Source organism: Cornus florida, unplaced genomic scaffold (genome assembly GCF_030987335.1).
Source record: "Cornus florida cultivar Cherokee Brave unplaced genomic scaffold, ASM3098733v1 CherokeeBrave_3.0.0_Hap2_Chr01, whole genome shotgun sequence".
Classification (NCBI taxonomy): Eukaryota; Viridiplantae; Streptophyta; class Magnoliopsida; order Cornales; family Cornaceae; genus Cornus; species Cornus florida.
The window spans coordinates 28,544,678-28,561,932 of record NW_026775571.1 but is presented as its reverse complement, the minus strand read 5'-3'; the positions used below and the strand labels follow the sequence as shown (position 1 = coordinate 28,561,932).

The following is a 17,255-nucleotide window of genomic DNA, read 5'->3' as shown; positions in this document are numbered from 1 at the left end:
GTTGGGTCTATTTGTCAAAGTAAAATGATTAAGGCCAATTCAATTAGGGCCATTGATGGCCTTAATTGTTTCACTTTGACAAATAGGCCTAACTAGTGGGCCTGAATATCATTTTCCGTGGAAATATTATGAAACTATATGGGCACAAATTCTTTTGTAAAAACTTCCAGTTTTTTGCCCTTCATTTTGAGAGAGAGAGAGAGAGAGAGAGAGAGAGGGAGAGGGGCTATATGTAGTTCTGCCCCAACATGTTAGACTGCTGTGGGGTTGGAGGAAATTGGGAGGCTGGTTCTTTTAACAAAAAATGCAAGGAGGGGGGGAGGGGTACTATACGTAGTTCTGCCCCAACATCTTAGACTGCTGTGGGGTTGGAGGAAATTTGGAGGCTGGTTTTTTAACAAAAAATGCAAACACATATAGGGAGGCTGGTTCTTTTAAACATTGAAGCTCAACCAGTGATTGAGTTGCAATTAGGTTGATATTGAATTTTGCTGTTTTAGTTTCAAAATAGTACAACAGTAAGATGGGGATATATTTGTGCCACTTTATAGATGAAATTTTGGAAAAGGCAAGTCATTTTTAGTAATTATTAAGCAATCCAGTGTCACCTGAAACATGGAACTTTTGAGACATAGCATCCTATATATGCTTTTGTACAGTGGGCGTATATTGATTATGAGGTATGAAAATGTGTTCCAGTATGTAGTTCTCTAGCATATTATTGTTGCTGTTTAGCAATTCACATTTACAGTAAAAACTAAAAACAATTTTTTCAATGGAAGTTCTTTAAATCTAACATTTTTTGTGGTTTAATCTGATTGTTCCACTATAGTAACTAGATTGGGGGGGGGGGGTTGGGGGCGGCGGGTGGTGCGTTATTTTTATTTCTTTACTCATTGATCAGCCTCGTCAATATATAACTTTTCCTTTGCTTTTCGTATGATATGAAATTGAGAGTTAGAAGACAAGGTGCATCCTGTCTTTCTAAAATTTGACATTATAAAATGCTATAGAGGTTTACATTCAAGTTTCTAAATCTGTTGACTTAGATCTGGATTTTATGTACAGGTCCGGACAACTCTAGAGATTCGCAAAAGGGAAGGGATCAAAATGATTTAGTTGTTGGTCTGTCTCTGCAATCAAAGGGATTGTACGTATGCATACTTATTTATGTTGTTTTAGAGGGTTATGCGAATATATTTCTGGTTCTATTGATTTCCTTCGTTCCCTTCTTACTCATTGATACTTCACTCATGCCCTCTATATCCAACTTTTTGAATTTGCTTCCCAGCATTTTGGTTACTTTTAGATGTTAATAATCCAAAACGATCTTTTATCTCAGCTGACCCTTATTTACCTTCCATGGGGAGATTTATGCTACAACCTCAACAGTGTGTCTATTGCCTATTACTAAAAAGAAAATAAAGTTTATGACTATTCAAGCTATTGAGCTTAGACATGCAGAACTCTTATATCTATTTGTTTTGCATGCTTGTTATCTTTCCATTTATACAATCAACTTTTACTGTTTGTCTGACTGTTGCTTATTTTTGGCAGAACTGACGTTGGTTTTTCGGGCAAGAACACTGCTGTTGTTTCTACTCCTGGTTCATCTGAAAGGTCTTAGGCTTTTCTCCTTCCTTTTCTTTTTCGGTCGTCCTTATAGTAGATGCTTGATGTGAGAAACTTGCTTCCTTTTGTTATCATGCATTAATTTCACGCCTTATGGAATATTAGTTTACTTTTATGAAACACAGATACTCTCTAAAGGAGTGGTATACCTATTGGATACTTGTATACCTCATCCTCAGTGGCCGCGGATATGTGTCTAGCACTTCCTAAATGTATCCATAATTCAATCTGGAACTTGCATATTCTAAGTGTATTCATTATTCAGAAAGAGAACTTTCTATTAAACCACATATTGGATACATTTTAGATACTCCGCAATATATGTTTGGCACGTATTGGATAATAAAATGTAGCATTTGTAGTATAAATTATATTTATAATTGTAAGGAAAAGCGTAACAGTTTGGGTTTAAAATGGTTGGACCTTCTTAAAGAAGAATAATGGAGATATAAATTTAGTTCAAAGTTTATGTCCATGTAACTTATTGTTTTTTTTTTTTTTTGGATAAGTAATGTGATTTTTTATATTATAAGTTAGAAATACAGAATATTGATAGATTCATAAAAATGTGTTTGTTATACTGCTGGGGATTATTATTGGATCTGTTTGGGGTCTAGTGGATTATGCCCAGGTCCTCCAGAGGCTTGGAGAGGTTTGTAGAGTGGGGGACCAAGCCCGTGATTGTTGGCGGGTAACGCCTTTCTGCGTTTGGTGGTGTCTATGGCAAGAAAGAAATAGGAGATCTTTCGAAAGAAAGGAGACTCCTATTGGAACGCTGAAATTCTCCATTATTAGCACTCTTTTCTGTTGGGTTCTAGGGAGAAATTGTAACTCCATGATGGAGATTGTTGATATCTTTTGGGCTCTTTGACAATTTAGAGGCCATATTTGGCCTTGTGTAGCTTTTGAGGGATGCGTTCCCCTTTTGAACACTTTTTTATACACTCGTACTTATCAAAAAAAAAAAAATGATAAATTGTTGCTTTGGGTGATAGATGGCACCTAGGAAAAAAGAAAAAAGAGTCTTGTATAATTGAAGTATTAAATACATATTCAATTTTTGTTGTTTTGTTTTCATGTTCCTTTTCTTTCAAATTGACATGCTGATATGCATTATGCATAGCTGCACCTTATTACTTGCTATTTGAGAAATAAATATATAATTTTCTCTGATCTTATAAGTGGTTGCCATTAAAAAAAATGAAGTTTAGTGATACATTCTATACTCTTTTGGTTTTTGGATTGACCGTATGTTTATTCTATATTTGCTTATGGATCCCAATTCTTGAAAAAATGGCTAGGTGTGGTTAAAAGTTTAAATCCTTTTTGTTACTTCCAGGAATCTCTCAACTTCAGCCCTTATGGAAAGAATTCCAAGCAGATGGCCGCGCCCTGTATGGCATGCTCCGTGGAAAAACTACAGGGTAAGAACCTTCTCCTTTTCCCTCATTGCAGGGGATGGGAAGTTGGTGGTGGATATATATATATATATATATATTGGAGTTCATGTCATTGTTTATCCAACTACAAAAATATGTTGTTTTACACTTAGCAACAATGAGAGGCTTCAGTTATAATATTTCATTAGAACTTAGTTATACCTGGCTTATAAGACGTGAGGACTTGCCAGTATATATTTATTGATAGTTTACTCCCTTTATTCCAAATTTTTTTCCATTCTAGAAATTCCAACTGTTTAAGACGAGCATTTATTACGTTCAAACTCAAATAGAAAGCACGATTAATCAAAGCTGACCCTCCAATTAGACTAATGATTGCATTTACATTCAATTAGAAAAGGATAATTTTGTAGATTTAACCATTTCATATATTGGCTTTTCAAATTGAACATCTATATTGGGGTATTGAAAGAAGGAAAATATAAATCAACAAATTTGGAAGGAGGGAGTATTGGTTTCTCTATTGGATGGGATAATGTCTTTTAACATATCTTCTTTCATACTCCTCTGAACAGAAAATATATTAGCTATTCTTCCATCATATTAACCAGTTGTATTTTTGACAAAGGTATATAAGAGCTATATTGAGGGATTGGTGCTCTATCAGATACATCCATAGTGAAATAGCTAAGGGCCTGCTTGGTTTGTCACTGATAAAATAGTTTACTATTTTCAGAGAGTTGAAAATCAGAAATCTGTACAAAAACTCTGCGTAGTTTTCTGAAATCTGTTTTCTGATCAGTTTTAAAATGTTCTATTTTCAGAGAACTGTCTTTTATAGTTTAACCGAAAACATTTTTCTAATTTCTGAGTTCTTAAGAAATGTTTTTAGAGTGACCAACCAAGCAGGCCCTAACGATGTAGCAAATATAATTACATAGTGCATACATGTATGCACTACTCTGAATTTGTCTGTGACCTATGCACAACTCTGAATTTTTCTGTGACCCTGTTGGTTCTTCCATCTTGTGTTTGTATATTTGTGATGAGTTGTAAACCTCCTGGAAACTAAATCTCTTGTTGATGACTTATCTGCTTTACCATTTACTAATTGAGCTGCATGTGTTTCTGCTTTCAAACTTGATTACCAACTTTATATGTTTTCTAACATTATTAATGCTAAACTTTTGTAGGTTATTAGTGGCCATCTGGGATGGGTGAGATCTATAGCGTTCGACCCAAGTAATGAATGGTTTGGCACAGGTTCTGCAGATCGAACAATCAAGGTAAGAAGTTTCAAACTTTTTTCTGCAGATGACTGCTTAAGATTTCTTTTTGCCCATTGAGTTGATTATATGGTTTTGTAATATATTTATGAGCTTTTGATAATAAAATTTAGCAAATTGTGAAGTACTGCACTGTTTTGTGGAGGTTAAAGATTTGCAAGTATTAAAGTTATCTGAACAATCAAGTATTAAATTGGTGGATTCTTCCCTGAAAACAGCGACAAGACAGTAAAACTGCAATGAGCCTGCTAATTAGGAATTACAACCATGGTTACAAATTCTCTGTCCCTATATAGACAAATTATATTTTATTCTGGAGCCTGAATTGAGTTGGAGAAGAAAAATATTTGGAGTTGATATCTTCGAAAAATAAGAAGAATTAATAATTCTAATTACATATCATGACACATTCACGATGAGGGTCAATAGTGTATATTGTTCAGTTTAATTGATGAAATCAAACCAGGGGTATGATAATTAAAAGTTTGGAGAGAAATTATAGTCTAGTGAGGGTTTGAAAGAAATAGTGACTTCGAGTGTCACATATCCAGAATCATTAATGGTATAATAGTGAATTAGTGATGACTGAAGCTCAAGGGATACGAAAGAGTGAAAAGTTTTCCCACCCAGGCTTGACTATTAATAAGGAGGGAAAGTTGAAGATATTGCTTATAGAATCAAAAAATGCAGGATAGATTTTACTTATCAAAAAAAAAAAAAGAATGTAGGGTAGATGAAATAGTACTTAGATTTATTGTGATTTATGTGTATGCTATATACTTATGAATTCGAAAGGAATATTATCAAGTACTTGTGAGACCGTTATGCTGGGACACAATGTTGGGCATTACTGTATCTTCATAGTATTACCGAAATGGGGATGTTGAGAAAGAGTCTAATAGAAGCAGCACCAATTGGAGAGGAGATGAAATGATAGAAAACTGATTAAGATGGTGTAGCCATGTGCAACAAAGATGAATCAATATTCAGTACAGTGGCAAGGAAAGTGAGATGGTCTAAGGAAGCGGGAAGACTATTTTTTGTTCAATATTCAATACAGTTGAACTGCTAAGTGTTTGGAAATTTAAAAACTTTTTGAGGGATTTTCATACATAGATATTGATTCATCACATAGAGACAAGTTTTATGCAAAAATAAAATATGATGTATCATTCAATTTAGGGATTGAATACTTATATCAAAGGTTTGAGTAAACATTTAAATCTTTCCTCTAAAGTGAACGTTCTCAGTTATTGTAGATCCCTTTGCTAGATACTTTCTCCTTGGATCTCCATCTTCTCGGTAATGGCTTTGCCTTTAGGAATCACTCATAAGCCTCCATGAATGACCTTAGAAAACTAGGCTTGTGGGTGCCTCCATTAGATGACAACATAAATCCTAATTTTCTAGAGAGAGAAAATATATTCATTTTTCCTTCTTCCAAAAATCACCCCCAAAATATACATAGACCATGTATATATATAGGTCACATCAAAATAAAGAAAATGAAATAATAAATCATTCTCAATCTCTAATTCACATGTCTCAAATCTAATAGGATTCCAATATCAAGTTGGGCCATGAGTGAGAATCCTTTGGGCTTATTATTTTATTGGCTACAATGAATTAATAATTAGCCCGGTTCATGAACCCAATTAAAATAATTCATTAATTAATTTCTACTCCACTAAAAGAAATTAATTGAACTCCAATTAAATAATAAATAACCTCTAAGTCAATGTTGCACTTTGACCCCTCTATACATAATTAGTTATCGGATAAATAAAGCCATCAATCCGACTACTTAATTAATATATTTATTTTTGTACCTTTGATTATTTCTGGCTCGATCACAATAAAATATTTATTTGACAAAAATAATAATTTAAATAAATAAATATATAATAAATCATTTTGTCTAAAAACACACGAAGGCCTTCGAATTTACTTTGTGATCAATCATAATCAATACAAAATAAATACAAGTAGCAATGATGAAAATATTGAAAATATAACCCTCTAACTATTAATTACATAATTACCCAAAGTGCCGGTCTAAGGATTCCGAAGATTCCGCCGATCAAATCAAAGTAATTACTAATTAATAAAAGAGTCTATACTTCTCTCATACTTAAGAGTCAAATGCCATGACGGTGATAGGGAGCAATTGCATACGACGACTCTCGCAATATATCTCAACCTAACGCAGATTCAGTTCAAGTCTTAATTAATTATGAGTCCATCCATAACTACCGACTATGAACAATTTATGATTACTATTTATATTCATGTATTGATCGCCATCACATACATATATAAATATCTCTTGTAATCAAATGGACACTATCAATTCTATAATGAATCGAAACATAATACATTGAATTCACCAATTGTATCAAGCATAAATATTTCAGAAACGTCAGGAACATATGTCACTATAATCCAAATAGAAATTTGCTATGCCAGGGCATATAAATCCTAACAGCTCCCACTTGCCCTCATAGCTAATTCAAATTGCATCTAACTCCAATGTTATCCAGGTGATAATCAAAACTATTGATCGATAACACCTTTGTTAATGGATCAACAAAGTTGTGTTCTAATGCAATGTTCTAGCCATGAGTATATTTTCTTGCCGGACAATATCACGTAGGACATGATACTTTCCTCTCAGTGTACCTTGTTCCTCTATGGAACCTTAGGTCATTGGTTTGGACTACTTCTGCACTATTGTCGCAATATAGCTCGATAGGCAAGCTAGTATGCTCCACAACCTCTAAATCACTGAGATCAAACCAAAAGGCTTCCTTTGCCGCCTTTAAGGCTGCAATGTACTCCACCTGCAGGTTTGAGTCAGCAGTTGAAACCTACTTAACAATCTACTAACTGATTTCCCTTCCATTGAGTGAACATACACTAAGTCATGAACTTCATAGTATCTACTTCTGATTAAAAAACAGAACTAGCATACCTGACTAGGACCATATCATCACATCCATAAATGAGTATGAGATCATTGGTTCTTCTAAGGTACTTTATGATATTTTTCACAACAGACCAATTATCAAGTCCAAGATTAAACTGATATCTTCTGACTATCCCTACAATTTAGCAGATAACCTGTTTGGTATAGACCATGGCATATATGAGACTCCCATATGCCAAAGCATATAGTTTCAGTCTCATTTGCTCAATCTCCTCTGTTAGTCTTGGAAAACTACTTACTAAAGAGAACAACCCATATCAATAAAGTAAGAACTCATTCTTTGAGTTATGCATACCAACCCTGGTCTAAACTTTATCAATGTAGGATTATTAAGATAAGCCTATTTTCCTTTTAACCTGATCTTGCAAAAGCTTGATCCTAGGAATATAGCTTACACCTTGAAAATCCTCCATTTCAAATTAATTGAACAACTACCTCTTTACTGATGACAAAACTTCCACGTCATTATAAATGAGTAGGATGTCAACAATATATATAGAAATAGAAAAATAATGGCATTCCCTTGTACACTTATGATTTATTCACTAAGAAATCTTCTGGTATCCTTTTGTAGATTAACTTGTCTTCCATAGGTATCACCCTACTAGAAAGTTCTACAAGATCCCAGATTTTATTAGAATACATAGATTCCAACTCTGATTTCATAGCAACTCGCCAAAACGATCTGTATCCATATCAGTTCACGCTTCCGTGTAACTTAGTGGGTCTAACTCATGTTTAACAGGGATGTCCATAAAGGTCTCACCTAAAAACATGATTCTGTCGGATTGGATGATAATCCTCCCACTACATCAATGTACCGATGCAGGAATCTGTGTACTAGATGATGCCGACGCACCAATAGGGAATTCATATATAATTCTTAATCTTTATAATAAGTGTGTTCAATTGTGGTACATCTGGTACTCATACAATATTCTCTAACATTATGTTACTAGGTATGTGATTCATAATATGATCCTCCTATAGATAAACAGTGAGTGTAAACAATTAACTTTTATCATTGAGATCATAAAATAATCCATCGTAGTACCTTTAGAGTAGCCATCAAATCAAGCATGCCTATGATCTGCTTCCAACTTACTTGTCCATATCAAGCGCACATGTGCAAGACTACCCCATATGTGCATGTGATTCAAACTAAGATTTAGTTAAAAATACAGCACAAACGGTATCCTTGAGACAGACTAAGATGGAATGCAGTTCATAATGCGCATTGATATCATTAACGCTAAACTCTTAAATGAAAGAGATAATGTAGCATAACTAATCATAGATCTAACCATGTTAAGCGGAATTCTGTTATTCCTATTTGACACCTAAGTCCATTTAGTGTCAATTGCGGAAAACTGGTACACAACACCCTCATTGACTATATAGTCTTTGCACTATCCCAAGAAATACTCATATCCACGATCAGATCGAAGTGTTTTGATAAGTTTACCTAATCTGTGCTCCACGTCAGTCTTGACACTTTCGGAATATACCAAAAGTTTAAGACTTGTGTCAAATCAAGTAAATTTATCCAAAACGTGAGTAAACTTGCTTGGATGTTCATAAGACCATACGCGTCTATGTGTACCGACTCTAATTGTTCTTTATGTCTATTTCATTTGGCTGATTAAAGCCCTTAGGGTTATCTATCTTTCAAAACAGGATTCACAAGTTAGTTTAGGCTCCTCTGCCTCACTAGGTAATAAACCTTTTTTGACCAATCTTTGAATCTCATTTTGACTGATTATAACCTAAAAATAGACACTAAAAATATAATGAGTCAGGAATAACAAATTTTCTCTTAACATTCAATCTAGAAGATGCAACATTAGTTTCTACATCCTGCAAATCTTAAGAGCTTGTGATTATAGTATATTAACCATCTTTCAATGCACCATAAGTAATCGCATATCTATTCAATTTTATAAAACAGTTTTACAAAATAACAATATAGTTTTTATAAACCACAAATGAAACAAGAATTAGATTGTGTCTAACTTCTGTGCATAAAGATAGTTCTCTAATACTAATATCCTTATACTCTCTAATTTCAGATGTAATACTCCCACTGACTTAGCTACAACCTTGACATCAGGTCAAGTACAAATATATATCCATATCATCGAGGCTTCTGGATTTCTGAAATCCTTGCAACGAATTACAAACATGTTTAGTGGCTCCAGAATCTATCCATCAGAAATTAATAGATACAACCACATAACATGGCTCAATGATTAAATATATATTTTCATATGCCACGCCATTGCTTAGACAGTTCTTCCTTTAGTGTCTAGTTAACGACAAAAGAAACAATTTCCTTCGCCCTCAACATACACTGCTTTATTCCCTTTAACCTTTTGGATACCCATGTTTTGTGCTAGCCTAGTCCTATTATCATCCTTCTTTTTTGCTTTGCCCTTCTACTTGGGCCTAAAAGAAGATGGCATAGACTTGGTTAGATTGATAGGAATGCATATACCTTTGATTATCCCTTCATTTGTTACCAATTCTATAAGAATATCAGCGAGTGTGAACTCAAACTGATTCCTTATTTAGTTTACTCTGAAAGAGCCGAACCAGTTTGGTAACAAGGCAATAATCATGTCAATTTGAAACTTACCATTCAAATCAGCCCTATTAACCTCCAGTTCAATTTTTAAATAATAAACAATCATTTTTAAAATACGATCTCATACTGGAGTTCCTTAGGCTATCTTAATGGTATTCAAGTCTGACATAGTATTTAGACATCTCCTCTATCTAATCTCACTAAAACACTTCATTGATATTTAACATAATGCTTAAAGAAAATAAAATAATGTAAATGTTAGCTTTGGAACGTATTCGAGGTAAACTCTAGAATATTGCACCAAGTCCTATCATTTGTCTTATTTCACTTATTAAAAGCATTAATCTTCTTTTGGGTATCTTAAAGTAAAAAGATTAGGTTTAGGAGTAGTAAATATATTTTGTACCACCACGTTGTGAATAAAATATCTAAGTTCCTTTTTCAGTCAATATAAATAAGGTCCAATTACTTTAAATATGATAACAAGCGAATCAAATGGATTAGACATAAATAATCTGTATATAAATGCAATCATACAATATGCAAGGTGAATTATTAATACTATCATGCATATTTAAAATTAAAATGAGTTTGTCAACCACATAATATAATAAATCTCAATAAAATAAAAGATCATTATCATTATTGGTGAACAATCCCTTTTAATTAATGCGGGTCCCTCAACTCTGTAACATAATAAATCACACAATCAATACGTCAATAACTTATCCTGATGGAGGAGTTCATTATTACTATTGTTGGGATTCATTTGCTATTAGGTGAGCACTTCCATTAAAATAATAATATGTGGGTCCCTTAACCACTGCATGAAAAATCGGATAACCAATACGCCAATAACTTATTCGGTTGGCGAAGTTCATTATTGCTATTGGCGGGCAAATCCCTTCATCTCCATATCTCTTAAGACAATGCCTTGTCTATCTATATGAAATGATTCCCGATTTTGTTTTAACCTTTCTAAAATCACCTAGTGTAGACCACTCCGTTGGGGAGCTAACATTATTGATTTTAGATTGAGTGTATAACATTATTAAAGTTCTAATGAAAAATAAAACATTAAATATCATGTCATTATAATCTAGACTCTTTAAATCATGCGTAGGGCCTTATTTTTAAAGATCTAATTATAATGAACATTTAATATTTTTATTTTCATGAGATAACCATTCTTGTAATCTTAAGACTCTTCAAATCATGCGTGGGGCCTTATTTTTGAAGATCTAATTACAATGGTTTTAATAACGAAGGCCATGGGGTAATGTATAAAAATCCCCGCTCCCACTCAATTTATTAATCATTCATAATTAGGGTTTTTAGTTTATTCATTTACATGATATAATGCATGCAAAACGCCTTGATCTTATTCCAATTAAATTTAGAAAATATTTGGACTTTTAAATGATTCACTAATATTTAATTTGAAGCACACTTTAAAAATAATTTACAAAAATAATTTTTCGTTTCCCAATAGGTGCCTTCAAATTAATTAGTAATCAAATCCAATTAATTTTCATAATTTAATTAATATAAATCAAATCATTTAATTAAATATCACGGATCCAATGCATGAATAATAATTAATAAACAATTATCTATTCCATGCATCACATACATCAATAAATGACAGATTGAAGCAATTTAAATGGCCAATGGAATCAGCTTTTAACATTTAAATACTATTCTTGCTGTACAGACGTCCATCAACAGCTTGTAACCACCCGTAGGGAGTCGTAGCACAACCCTATATGCCATCGGATGGTCCTGGATACCCTTACGCACCATCAAACGTGCCAGAATGCGCCTGCGAAGGTTCCCAGCGCGTGCCACGCGCTCCCACGCGCTTGCACGCGCTGGAGGGAGTAGGTGGCTCGTGTCATGCGCCTCCATGCGCGTGTGGGAGTGAGCAGCGCGTTTCACGTGCTGTGACGCGTTTGCTGACGCAGCTTCCTCGGGGCGTGAAGCTCACTTGCTTCTGGATTGAGTGCACATGGGGCGCACCCTTGCTGCGAAGTACTGGATCAATCAACCTCCTGAGATTTGATCCAACGGATGCTGGGGCGCGCGCATGCAGACCGCGCCGCACCGGATCAACTGTCCACCTTCCGGCACCGCCCTTCTGCCGGCAACTCTCTGGTCGCCGGAAAAGCGCCGAAAATTACAGAAAATAATTTTGAAAATTCCAGAAAACTAAATTAAGCCTGAAAAATTCCAGAAAAATTCCGAAAAAATTCCAAAAAATTCCTGAAGCCTAATTTAACCCTTTTGGACCTTCTTGAAGCTTCATAATATCCTTTGATGAAGATTACATAACTTTAAATAAATTTACAATTTGAAATACAATGGAAAAAATTAAATTACATCATTGAACTTTCAAACGGCTAATTCAAAACATTAATTATATTCATCCAAAAATAAAATTACATTTAATAAACCTATAAGCTTCATCCATGGCCCAAACACACATCATCATCCATTCACAATTATACATACATCATCATGTATCAATATATATCAATATATTAATTCATACATCAACATACATTAATAAATAAATATATGCATATCAAAATTGGATCTATGAATAATGAATTTTGATAAAAACATGATCTCTAGTAATGAATCAAACCATGCTCTGATACCACTGTTGGGAAACGTGCAAGATTTAAAAACTTTTTGAGGGATTTTCATACATAGATCTTGATTCATCACATAGAGACAAGTTTTATGCAAAAATAAAATATGACGTATCATTCAATTTAGGGATTGAATACTTACATCAAAGGTTTAAGTAAACCTTAAAATCTTTCCTCTAAAGTAAATGTTATCACTTAGTGTAGATCCCTTTACTAGATGCTTTCTCCTTCGATCTCCATCTTCTCAGTAATGGCTTTGCCTTTAGGAATCACTCATAAGCCTCCATGAATGACCTTGGAAAACTAGGCTTGTGGGAGCCTCCATTAGATGACAACATAAACCCTAATTTTCTAGAGCGAGAAAATATATTTATTTTTCCTTCTTCCAAAAATCACCCCCAAAATATACATAGACCATGTATATATATAGGCCACATCAAAATAAAGAAAATGAAACAATAAATCATTCTCAATCTCTAATTCACATGTCTCAAATCTAATAGGATTCCAATATCGAGTTGGGTTATGAGTGAGAATCCTTTGGGCTTATTATTTTATTGGCTACAATGAATTAATAATTAGCTCGATCCATGAACCCAATTAAAATAATTCATTAATTAATTTCTACTACACTAAAAAAATTAATTGAACTCGAATTAAATAATAAATAATCTCTAAGTCAATGTTGCACTTTGACCCCTCTATGCATAATTAGTTATCGGATAAATAAAGCCATCAATCCGACTACTTAATTAATATATTTATTTTGGTACCTTTGATTATTTCTAACTCGATCACAATAAAACATTTGTTTGACAAAAATAATAATTTAAATAAATAAATATATAATAAATCATTTTGTCTAAAAACACACGAAGGCCTTCGAATTTACTTTGTGATCAACCATAATCAATACAAAATAATTACAAGTAACAATGATGCAAATATAGAAAATATAACCCTGTAACTATTAATTACATAATTACCCAAAGTGCCCGTCTAAGAATTCCGAAGATTCCGCCGAACAAATTAAAGTAATTACTAATTAATAAAAGAGTCTATACTTCTCTCATGCTTAAGAGTCAAATGCCATGACGGTGATAGGGAGCAATTGCATACGACGGCTCTCGCAATATATCTCAACCTAACGCGGATCCAGTTTAAGTCTTAAATAATTATGAGTCCATCCATAATTACCGACTATGAACAATTTATGATTACTATTTATATTCATGTATTGATCGCCATCACATACATATATAAATATCTCTTGTAATCAAGTGGACACTATCAATTCTATAATGATCGGAAACATAATACATTGAATTCACCAATTGTATCAAATATAAATATTTCAGAAACGTCAGGAACATATGTCATTATAATCCAAATAAAAATTTGCTATGCCAGGGCATATAAATCCTAACACTAGGGAAGCGGGAAAGACCAAACTTAATGTGGTTAAATTACTTCTCAAAAAAAAATAATAACAATTATACATTGTGGAACTATTTTTTTGTTTCCAACACGTGAGGTGTCTGACGTGACAAATATAAATTAATAACAATCTTCTTCTTTTGTTTGATCCAGGAAAAAAAACAAATATTGTTATTTAGCTCATACAATTCATCTATCTTCTCATTCCTCTTTATATTTTTAGCATCATATCAAAGCTAATTGTAGAACTCTGTTTCCAGGATCCACAAGTCGTCACTGGCTCCCATGACACTACTATAAAATTCTGGGATCTTAGATATGGTAATTAATTTCTAGATTATTTTATTATAAGTATTATTATTATTACTATTGTTGTTGTTGTTGTTATTGTTATTATTATTATTATTATTATTATTTTGTTTCCATGGTACTTTGTGCATTTCGCTTTTAATGTTATGAATTGTCATGTCTGTCAGGTAAAACAATGGCAACACTCAAACACCATAAGAAATCTGTGCGAGCAATGGCTCAGCATCCTAAGGAGTATGTACTTGTTTTTTTTAGTCTGTTCTTTGTAAAAGAATGGAGTATGGTCGATTTTCAATTAGTCCCATTAATATTTAACTCTTCTTCCATCTTGAAATTAATTTTATCTTTCGATGTTGCAGGAATTGTTTTGCTTCTGCATCAGCTGACAACATAAAAAAATTCAACCTTCCAAAAGGAGAATTTGTGCACAACATGCTGTGAGTTTCTCAGTAATTCTTGTTGGGGAATGCTACATCTACAGTCTGCACTTCTTTAATATATTTGAACCATAGCCTTTTTTGCTTTTCATGACGAATAAGACCATGATAGATGACTGACTTTGACACAGTGCATATGAATATGGATTGGGATCACATATTCAAATTCACAATAGGGAAAAAAGAAAAAAGAAAAAGGAATCCCTTGCAAGCGAAAACCAAAAGCTGTGTACTTTCAGTTAGGTTGGTAACAACATTGAGGTAAATATGGTCATACTTGTCAATATGTATGAAAATTAAAGCAAAACTAGGAAATGGTGATTGACTTGGTTCATCAAAAATTGTAAAAATTTCATCTCAAATGAGTAGAAGGTGAAAGTAATGTAGGAGGATACATATGTGGTTGAAAGCATGTCTAGGAAATGACATACTGGTCTTAATGGTACAAGATGCGCTTAAAGCTTGGGGTTTGGATCAAGGGGTGGTTCCACAAAACGAGTGGCGGTATCAAGTTAATAACATACTACATCAGTTTTTGCTTATTGTGCGTAGCCTATATCTTTACTGTTTTCATATTATTTTTATTCTTTATACCTTATTTTATTTTATTTTTCTTCATTAAATAGGAACAAGACCTGACGTCACCTCCACTGATTTAGTCTCCTGCATACACACACCATGCGCATTCCAATATCTGATAGGTAGTTTTACCACCTTCCTTTAGTCCTGATTATTGAGCACCCCCGGATATTCCATGACACCATTGTCAACCCAAACAGTTTAAGATTTTAATTACTCTAAATCAGTGCTAAATAAAGCCAAAATACTCAGACTGATTTAGAGTGAAGGCATTTTATGATTTTAATCATTGAACCCATGCCTTTATTATATATGACAGTAGGGATGTCTCCTTATTTTGCTACTAACTTGTGTGCATGAATGTAAAACAATGTACTCATTCATGGAAGTGAAAGCACCCTTGTTTTATATTCTTAAGTTCCTCGCTAGTATTATTTTTAGTTGTTTGTCTAGTCTGTTAATTTACACTGATACTTGAATTGTCGAGGTTTCCTCATGCAGCTCTCAGCAGAAAACAATCATCAACGCGATGGCAGTCAATGAAGAGGGTGTACTGGCTACAGCAGGTGAGAATGTAGTCCATTTTGGTTGAGACTAAATTTGATTGATCACAGGTGAATGGATGTCCTATGTTACATGTACTCGGGTATGTGTGTCGGACATGAGCATGTATCTATTTGTCGGACGTGTCAAATCTCCAAACAGAAGGACACACGGACACGACTAAATATTCATTTTATTTTATTTTCTAGAATAAGGTAATATTTTTATCTAATATAATATTCAATATAGACATTTAACTCATTTTAAAGTAATAATATAATATAATTGAGTGATTGGATATGCTTTTTAAGTACATGTCCAACCAAATGTGTCGGACACATATCCCATACCCATGTCGGAGCAATATGTGTCCAACACGGTACTTAACTACTTTTCACTACTTTTCAAGAGTCCATATAACATAGATGATCTCACAAGTTTGATGCTTCCAATCAGCTCAGATAAAGATGGCAGTATCAACTTATCTTTATTTTTCCTCTTTTAGGTTTGGTTTTTTTTTTCTTCCTTTTTTCTCGTTTGGATGGGGTTTGGTATTTTGCTAGTTGTGCACGGGTTTAGTGGTTGAATCCTCATTGCATATTCACCTTATAAATAGGGTTTATGTGAATAATTGTGAAACCTCTCTTCTTGTTTTATTTACTTTTCTACCTTCATTCTTCCTGTTGAAGGTGACAATGGGAGTCTTTGGTTCTGGGATTGGAAGAGTGGTCACAATTTCCAGCAATCCCAAACAATTGTACAGCCAGGTGTGTATCTTGTGTACCTTCATTCCATTTCTTGGCTCTTGATGTTTGTGTTGAAAGGAAAATCATGAACTTCGGGTTTATGTTTCCAGGCTCGCTTGATAGTGAAGCTGGCATATATGCGGTCTGTAAGATTATTTATTTAATTGTGACCCACATGATTTGGACATGTGACATATTACTTGGTGGCTAAGTAAATAGATATCAATTAATAATATTTATTTTTGGTTAACTTATAATTACCTTTTTGGTAATTACTTATTGGAGAAGTGTTTTCCTTTCTTATTCCTTAGTTTGATGGAAAGTAGAATTATGTTACTAAAAGGAAAACTGGTCATCTCTCTACCTTTATAAAAGTGCATATACTCCATCAATTATGTACAATTAATGATACAACACGTAAAAGTTTTATGTGTGCAAAAGGCCAAGAGAGATAAACCAGTTTTTCACCTTTGCATGTTGATCAGAGTTGCAGATTAGTTCGTGGCAGAAAGGATCTCGATGTTGGACTTGATCTCTACGATATTTGCAATCACAGATCAAGGTATTTATATCTAACTATATTTATTTATGCGTTATATACTATGTGAAAATAATGAAGTTCTAAGATTATAGGATTCATATTTATTTGTGATAAATGGCTT

The 17,255-nt window shown here is 33.5% G+C and overlaps 1 long non-coding RNA gene across 1 annotated transcript; it reads left to right on the top strand.

The window, feature by feature from the left end:
- Positions 1–1,563: 1,563 nt before the first annotated feature.
- LOC132282413 (uncharacterized) lies at positions 1,564–4,311 on the top strand. The gene is made up of 3 exons (XR_009471820.1): positions 1,564–1,620; positions 2,972–3,056; positions 4,226–4,311. It is a non-coding gene; the product is annotated as an uncharacterized LOC132282413 (long non-coding RNA).
- Positions 4,312–17,255: the final 12,944 nt, after the last annotated feature.